The sequence below is a fragment of the Eumetopias jubatus genome, unplaced genomic scaffold, assembly GCF_037043125.1.
Source record: "Eumetopias jubatus isolate StellerSeaLion01/CBP00866 unplaced genomic scaffold, mEumJub1_p1.0 scaffold_13, whole genome shotgun sequence".
NCBI classification, from domain to species: Eukaryota; Metazoa; Chordata; class Mammalia; order Carnivora; family Otariidae; genus Eumetopias; species Eumetopias jubatus.
In genome coordinates, this window is record NW_028274819.1 from 14567348 (window position 1) to 14576537 (window position 9190).

Below are 9190 nucleotides of genomic sequence, written 5' to 3' on the forward strand. Positions count from 1 at the left end.
TCCTGATGCAGGGCTCCATCCCTGAACCTTGGTATCACAATCGGAGCCAAAGGCAGTCTCTTAACAAATGAGCCACCTTGGTGCCCCAAGAAAAACCTGTTTTAAAGTGGTTCCTTGGGGTCAACTCTCCTGATGTCCCATTGAAATCAACAATAATAAATAGTGAAGACAGAGTGAGAATCTACAATTCTGAATGCTGAAACACATTTCCTGGCATTCCACCTATTGGCCAGAGTATAGTATCATTTCCCATAATGTTAAAGAACTTTATAAAAAAGTTTATGTGTTGCTCACTCCTACATACCTAAAATTGATAACTAAATGATTAGTCCTTGGATCCACAACCAGATATTTTTCCTACTTCAATGACAGAGAGAGACAGAGGGACAGACAGAGAGAGAGTGAACTAGCAAAACAGAAATAAGATGTGATTTAACCACAAAGTAAAGGAAAAAATTAATGCATTTTGGTTGCCCATGGTTATTTATGGCAGCTTTATTCATAATCACAAAACTTCCAAACCTTGGAAGCCACCAAGATGCCCTACAGTAGGTGAATAAATAAATAATTGTACTTCTGGAGGATGGAATATTATTCAGGACTAAAAAGAACTGAGCTATTAAGGTAAGAATATATATGCAGGAAACATAAATTCATATTTCAAAGGGAAAGAAGCCAATGTTAAGGGGCTGCCTTTTGTATGATTCAACTATAGGCCTTCCTCGACTTACAAGGGAGTTATGGCCCAGTAATCCCATTATAAATTGAAAATATCTTTTTTTAAGACTTTAATTTTTTATTTTTTATTGATTTTATTATTTATTTGTGAGCAAGAGAGTGTGTGTGTCTGAGAGAGAGAGTATGTGTCTGAGAGAGAGAGATCATGATCCAGGTGGACGTACAGAGGGAGAGGAAGAAGCAGACTTCCCACTGAGCGGGGACCCAGATATGGAACTTGATCCCAGAACACTGGGATCATGCCCTGAGCCAAAGGCAGCTGCTTAACTGACTGAGCCACCCGGTTCCCCATAAGTTGAAAATATCTTAAGTCAAAAATGCATGAAATATACCCGACCTACCAAAACTCATAGCTTAGCTTAGCCTACCGTAACTGTCATCAGAACACTTACATTTTTAGCCTACAGTTGGACAAATCATTGAATACAAGGCCTATTTTGTAAGAAAGCATTGCATATCTCATGTAACTTATTAAATACTGTACTGCACATGAAAAACGGAATTGCTGTATGGGAACAGAATGGTTGTAAGTGTCTTGATTGTTGACCCTTGTGATTGCTTGGCTGACTGGGAGCTGCACCTCACTGCCCCTGCCCAGAATCACCAGGATTGTACTGCATTATCAGTAGCTTGGGAAAAGACCCAAATTCAAAATTCAAAGTACAGTTTCTACGGCATGTATATCACTTTTACACCCTTGTAAAGTTGGAAAAGTACAAGTCAAATCACTGTAAGTTGGGGACCATCTATATGTGACATTCTGGAAAAGGCAAAATTATGGAAACAGCAAAAATATCAATCCCTGGGTGCCAAGGATTAGGGAGGGGAGAGGGATGAATAGGTGGAACACAGAGGATTTTTAGGGTAGTGAAACTGTTCTGTATATCCCTGAATTTGGGACAGTTATATTATACCTGTCAAACACCAAGAGTGAACCCTGATGTATACTGAATTTTGGGAGATAATGTTGTGTTGATGTAGGTTCATTTGATTTAACACATGTAGCCCTCTGGAGGGAGAGGTTGTCCCAGTGAGGGGGATGGGGGTATGGGATCTCTGTAGTTTCCACTCTATTTTGTGGTAAAAGTAAAACTGCTCTAAAAAATAAAGTTTATTGATTACAAAATAAATTGCACAATACCTAAATGAAGACATCTTGTAACTAAATGAAGATTCTTCTGAAAAAGTTTTTCTAGTGAAAATAGATAATACATTAAAACCTTGCAACTTTAAAGTGCCTCGGTGGCTTAGTTGGTTAAGAGACTGCCTTCAGCTCAGGTCATGATCTTGAAGTCTCAGGATCGAGTCCCGCATCGGGCTCCCTCCTCATTGGGGTTCTGCTTCTCCCTCTGACACTACCCCCTCTCATGCACTATCTCTCAAATAAATAAATAAATAAATAAAATCTTTAAAAAAATTTTAAAAATTAAAAAAAGAAGACCTTACAACTTTAATGTAAGACCTTTTGCTCATGTTTCATGGAATTTAAAATAAGCTCTCTTAAGAAAAATACTAGTTATGACAGACAAAGAACAGGATAGTGGAACTTTATAAGAAGAAAGATAATTATAATACTAGAAGACTTTTATTTATTTAAGTATTTAAAATTTTATTTTTTTATTTGAGAGAGAGAGAGCACACAGGAGGGTGGGAGAGGAGCAGGAGAGGGAGAGTAGCAGACCCCCCTTCGATCAGGGAGCCAGACCCTGGGCTTGATCTCAGGACCCATGGATCATGACCTGAGGTGAGGGCAGAGGCTTAACTGACTGAACCACCCAGGTGCCCCTGAAGCAGTTTTAGATTAGCCACATGCAATACAGGAGCTACAAGCATTTTGGAGGTACTGTGCAAAGAAGAATGAATAGTAGCAAAAAATAATGAGGGAGAAAAAATTAAGTAGAGTTTTTATAACAAAGAGAAATTGGACAAACTACCTTCTCAACAGCTACTAATAAAGAAACAAAACTATTGCAAGATTTGATTTTATGCTTTGAAAGAACATCATAAAACATTTTTCAGTCTAAAGTTTGAAAGGCCATGTACTTAAAATGATCAACTTCGTTACTAGAATACAGATCATCTTCATGTGTAGAATGGGTAGATCAATAAAATGAGCAATATCATCTAATCAACAATCAGATTAAAAGTCACAAATTATCAGTACACTTGAAGTCCTCTTCATAATCTTTAAAATGACCACCTTTGGAAAGTAATCACTATCTTCATCTACAAAAATGATTAAATTTACCTAGGGTTTGAGGTTAGTGACCTTCAGTTCGTGGAGCTGGTCATCAACATATCTTTTCCTAAGGTGCCCCTGAAACGATTCAATGACCCTTCCGGTTGTGCACCGTCTCCAGGTGCTTATGATGTTAAAACGTCAGAAGTATTGAAAGGACCAGTATCCTTTCAGAAATCACAAAGATTTAAAAAACAAAAAGAATCTCAACAAAATCTTAATGTTGACAAAGATACTACCCTGCCTGCTTCAGCAAGAAAAGTAAAGACTTTGGGATTAAAGAAGGAATCTCAAAAGAATGATAAAGATTTGAAGATATTAGAAAAAGAGATTCGTGTTCTTCTGCAGGAACGTGGTGCTCAGGACAAGCGGATCCAGGATCTGGAAGCTGAACTAGAGAAAATGGAGGCCAAGCTAAATGCTACAGTCAGGAAGAAAACATCTCTCTCTGCAAGTAATGCTTCACTAGAAAAACAGCTTATTGAGTTAACCTGGACTAATGAGCTACTAAAATCAAAGTTTTCTGAAGATAGTAACCAGAAGACTATGAGAATTCTGAGCCTTGAGTTAATGAAACTTAGAAACAAAAGAGAAACAAAGATGAGGAGTATGATGGCTAAACAGGAAGGCATGGAGGTGAAGCTGCACGTCACTCAGAAGAATCTTGAGGAGTCTCAGGGGGAAATAGCACAACTTGAGGGGAAACTTGTTTTGATAGAGAAGGAAAAGATTGATGAAAAATCTGAAACAGAAAAACTCTTAGAATACATCAAAGAAATTAGTTGTGCATCAGATCAAGTGGAAAAATACAAGCTAGATATTGCCCAGTTAGAAGAAAATTTGTAAGAAAAGAACCATGAAGTTGTAAGCCTTAAGCAGTCTCTTGAGGAAAATGTTGTTTTACTTTCTAAACAAGTAGAAGACCTGAATGCTAAGTGTCAGCTGCTCGAAAAAGAAAAAGAAGACCTTGTCAACAGGGATAGAGTACGGGATGAAACTCTAAATTCTGAAATGCAAAACTTAAAGGAGAAACTTACTCTTGAAAAACAGGAACATGAAAAACTACAACAAAAAGAATTACAGACTGATTCACTTCTGCAACAAGAGAAGGAATTGTCCTCCAGTCTTCAACAGAAGCTATGTTCTTTTCAAGAGGAAATGATGAAAGAGAGGACTCTCTTTGAGGAAGAATTAAAGCAAGTACTGGATGAGCTAGATAAATTACAGCAAAAGGAGGAACAAGCTGAAAGGCTAGTTAGGCAGTTGGAAGAGGAAACAAAATCTCGAGCTGAAGAACTAAAACTCCTAGAAGAGAAGCTGAAAGGGAAAGAAGCTGAACTGGAAAAAACTAATGCTGCTCACAATCAGGCCACCCTGCTTTTACAGGAGAAGTATGATAGTACACTACAAAACCTTGGAGATGTTACTGCTCAATTTGAAAGTTATAAAGCATTAACAGCTAGTGAGATAGAAGATCTTAAGCTGGAGAACTCATCACTTCAGGAAAAAGTGGCCAAGGCCGAGAAAAATGCAGAGGACATTCATTATCAGATATTGGCAGTTGAGACCTCAAATCAAGAATACACAAAGATGCTTCTAGATCTGCAGACCAAGTCAGCATTTAAAGAAGCAGAAATTAAAGAAATCACAGTCTCTTCTCTTAAAACAATAACTGACTTGCAGAACCAACTCAAGCAACAAAGTGAAGAGTTCAAGAAACAACTGGAAGAGGAAGAAGCAAGAAAAGCTGGAAAAGAAAACACAGTGGTAGAGTTAACTGAGGAAATGAATAAGTGGCGTCTCCTTTATGAAGAACTATATAATAAAACGAAACCTTTTCAGCTACAGCTGGATGCATTTGAAACAGAGAAACAGGCTTTGTTGAATGAACATGGTGCAGCTCAGGAACAACTAAATAAACTAAGAGATGCATATGCTAAATTACTGGGTCATCAAAATCTAAAGCAAAAAATCAAGCATGTTGTGAAACTGAAAGATGAAAATAGCCAACTCAAATCGGTTTCTAAAATAACACTTAGTTCTATTGAAGGTATTAGGGTGGGGCATTTGTTATTCTAACTATAAAATTTGAGTTTAAGGAAGGACTTCGGTATCAGAAAAAACTAAGTTTATAGAGGAACATCCATCTGAGAATTATGGATTTATTTTAGAGTGTTGACCAGATGGCTATTAATGTTCCCAGGTTTTCCAACTACCTCATTAGTATATTGAAAATCACTAGTGTATTTGGAAGAGTTCATAAAGCTTTACACATCCATTTCTATTTGCAAAATAGCAAAGTCCTTGGTATAAATAAATATCATAAAGATAAGCCGTATTCAAAAAATAGTTTAAGCATTTGGGGCACCTGGCTGGCTCAGTTTGTAGAACATGTGACTCTTGATCTCAGAGTCATGAGTTCGAGCCCATATTGGGTGTAGAGTTACTTAAGAAGAAGATAGCTAAGCATTTAAGTTTTTTTAACACCTCTATTAAGATATAATTCACGTACCATACAATTCACCCATTTAGAGTATTCAACTCTGGTGTTTAGTACGTTCACAGATATGCAACCATCTCCATAGTCAATTTTAGAACATTTGTATCACCTCAAAATGAAACCCCTTACCTTTTAACTGTCATCCCCCTATCCCCTCATTCACCCCTCCCACCACTAATCTACTTTCTGTCTCTATAAATTTCCCTATTCCAGATATTTCTTATTTGTGCACTCAAATAATATGTGGTCTTTTGTGACTAGCTTCTTTTGCTTAACAGTGTTTTCAAAGTTCATCCATGTCATAGTACATATGAGTACTTCATTCCTCTTTATGACCTAATAATATTTCATTGTGTGGATATGTCACATTTTATTTATCCATTTGTCAGTTGATAGACATTTGACTTGTTTCCACCTTTGGGCTATTATGAATAATGCTCCTATGAGCATTCATGTACAAGTTTTTGTGTGGACATATGTTTTGGTTTCTCTTGGGTTATACTTAAGAGTGAAATTGCTTGGTAACTTGGTAACTTCATGTTTAATCTTTTGAGGAACTCTTTTCCAAAGCAGCTGTATCTTTCTATATTCCACCTGCAATATATGAGGGTTCCAGTTTTTCCACATCCTCACCAACATTTCTTATTACCTGATTTCTTCATTCTGACCATACTAGTGGATGTGAAGAGATACCTAATTGTGGTTTTGACTTGCATTTCCCTGATGATTAATGATGTTGACCATCTTTTCTTGTGCTTATCGGCCATTTGTATGTCTCTCCTGGAAGAACTACTCATATCCTTTGCCCATTTTTAATTGGATTACTGTTTGTTTGTTTTTAAATAAATTATGAGAGTTCTTAAAAAAAATAAATTTACCTAGGGTTTGAATTTGTAGAAAAACAGTAATGCAGATTATACTCTTCAGTGACTGTTTTTCTCATTAATATGTTCGTGAGATTCATTCTTTATGTTTTATGTTTCCTGATTATTTTCATTGAGCTGTGGTATCTCATTGCCTAGGTATGTGACAATTGATCCATTGTTTTTTTGCTAGACATTCAGGCATTTCATATTCAAGGATATGAGTAGAGTTGCTTTGAATATTTTGAAACATGTCTTTTGTTACTGTACATCATCAATTGATAGGTGCTTTTTACAAAAGATGCACCTAACTCCTAGGGCATGAAAAATTGAAAATTGAAAGCATGAAAAAGATAGAGCAGTCAAAATGTAGTAGTATTTGGTTTTTATTTTATTTTTATTTTTTAAAGAATTATTTTATTTATTTATTTGAAATAGAGAGAACACAAGAAGGGGGAATGGCAGGCAGAGGGAGAGGCAGAAGCAGGCTCCCCGCAGAGCAGGGAGACCTATGCCAGGCTGGATCCCAGGACCCTGGGATTATGAACTGAGCTGAAGGCAGACACTTAACCAACTGAGCCACCAGGTGCCCAAAATGCAGTAGTATTGGAAGCAAGAGATTATATATATATTTGATATTATTTTATTATATATATATTTAAAAAACAGACTTTAAAGAGCCATTATCAATTCTTAAAATCATTCAGTATTGATAGAATTTGCAACACTGAAACATTTACAAATCTGAATGTGTATACATATAGAGGATTTAATTCAAATAATAAGCAGCAAACTATGGGTATATAAAAAACTCTACATTCATCAGCTGTTGAGTGAATATGAGTTATTTAAAATATTCATCCTATTTTATGCCATAAATTTATTCTCAACTAGTGTTAAATTATCTGAGCCACTCAGAGCAACTTATCTAATGACAATGCAGTTAAGGTAGAAAACAATAATAAAAGGGTAACTTTCAATTTTAAGTATATAGTAATTTAGAAACATTTTTAATAAAAAGTGAAAATAAATAATAGAAATTAGAGAATAATTAAAAATAAAATTGATACAAATACTATTTATCAAAAAAGTATACCAATGCTTAGATGTAAATCCCTAGATTGTGATAAAACATAAAATACATTATTACGTTAATAGATTATTTGTTACCACCTAATTGCAACTACACTTGAACTTAGCCAAAGCAGCAGGTTTTGAATGTCAGTGGTGGTTCACTAAATTCTACACCTGAAACTAACATTACACTGTATGTTAACTAACTGGAATTTAATTAAAATATGAAAGAAACAAGCAAAAATAAATTAAAAAAAACAAAAAAATTAATTTTACACCTGAAACTAATATTACACTGTATGCTAACTGGAATTTAAATAAAAACTGGAAAAAAAAACCCTAATTGTAACAATGCCCAAAATATTACCTATAAAGAAATAAAGAAATAAATAATAGATAATAAATTTAAAAAAAAGACTGACAATGCCAAGTGTTGGTGAGGTTGTGGGGAAACGAGAACTCTCACACATTGCTGGTGGAAATGTAACAAAACACCATCACTTTTGAAAACACTTTGGCAGTTTCTTAAAATGCTAACATACACTCATCATATAACTCAGCAATTCCACTCTTAGGTATCAATCCAAGAGAAAGGATAATCTATGTCCCCACTAAGGCTTGCACATGAAAGTTCACAGCTCATCATTCGCTATGGCCATTACCTGGACACAATTCAAATGTCCATCAGCTAGTGAATAAGTATACAAAATATTATTTCTAAAAAGTCTGTTTCTCTCCTGGTTATGCTATGTGGCTTCTCTAATGAAACAAGGCAAAAACTGTTGTGTCCTTGAGATTCCCTAGATCGCTGACCAACGCTCTGCAGATTCCTTCACGTCTCAACAGTCCCTGTCAATGTGTATAAAACTTGGATCTTCAGTTCCATCCAGTACCCAGAAATGACATTTCCCACAGTAAATGTCGTTGTTGCTGCTCACCTCAGCTGAGTTTACCCTCCATTTTTAATCTCATTCCTTCTACTTCTTCCCTTAGTAGCTGTGCAGTCTCTTCAGAGATAATTTTATGTTTTCTATCTTTGCTACCTTATCATGTGGGAGCACATGTCTGCTATTTTACTCTTTCCCACCCAGCAATCTGGCATTCACATTTTTCTCTGAACTGTAAAGAGCCTACTTGTAAAATGTGAGTCCTTAGATCTGAAGAATAAAGGAAACAGCATCTAACAGACAATTCTTGTTCCACTGCTCACTCTTCAGAAACTGTGGGTAGTGGCCCATTGCCCTTGGAATAAATCTAATTTTATGTAAGAACAGTGTAGAATTCAACATAAGTTGACCAAAGCACACTTTTTTGATCTTAGAATTCACAATGATGGATGGGATCAATGTTTATGTCAGGTCAAACATGGCATAGATTCTGAACTTGTCATATTTTAATTGTGAAGTTTGGGCCAATTGTCTCCAAGTCCATGAGCCTTCTTGAATTAATTAATTTGCAAATGCTTATTAGGATGGCAAAATATCGGACACTGTCTCCAATAATGCTGGTGAGGATGTGGAGCAACAGGAACTCTCAGTTATTGCTAGTGGGAAAGCAAAATGATGCAGCCATTTGGGAAGACAGTTTGTCAGTTTCTTACAAAACTAAAACAATTTAGCAATCTCACTCCTTGACATTACCCAGAGGAGTTGAAAACTTATGTCCACAAGAAAACCTCCACACAGATGTTTAAAGGCAGCTTTATTCATAATTGTCCATAAAGTTGGAAGCATCCAAGATGTCCTTCAGTAGGTTAGGATAGATAAACTACAACAT

General features: G+C 35.9%; 1 pseudogene; it reads left to right on the plus strand.

The window, feature by feature from the left end:
* The first annotated feature begins 1227 nt into the window (after positions 1-1227).
* On the plus strand, positions 1228-8977 carry LOC114215190 (hyaluronan mediated motility receptor pseudogene; annotated as a pseudogene).
* Positions 8978-9190: the final 213 nt, after the last annotated feature.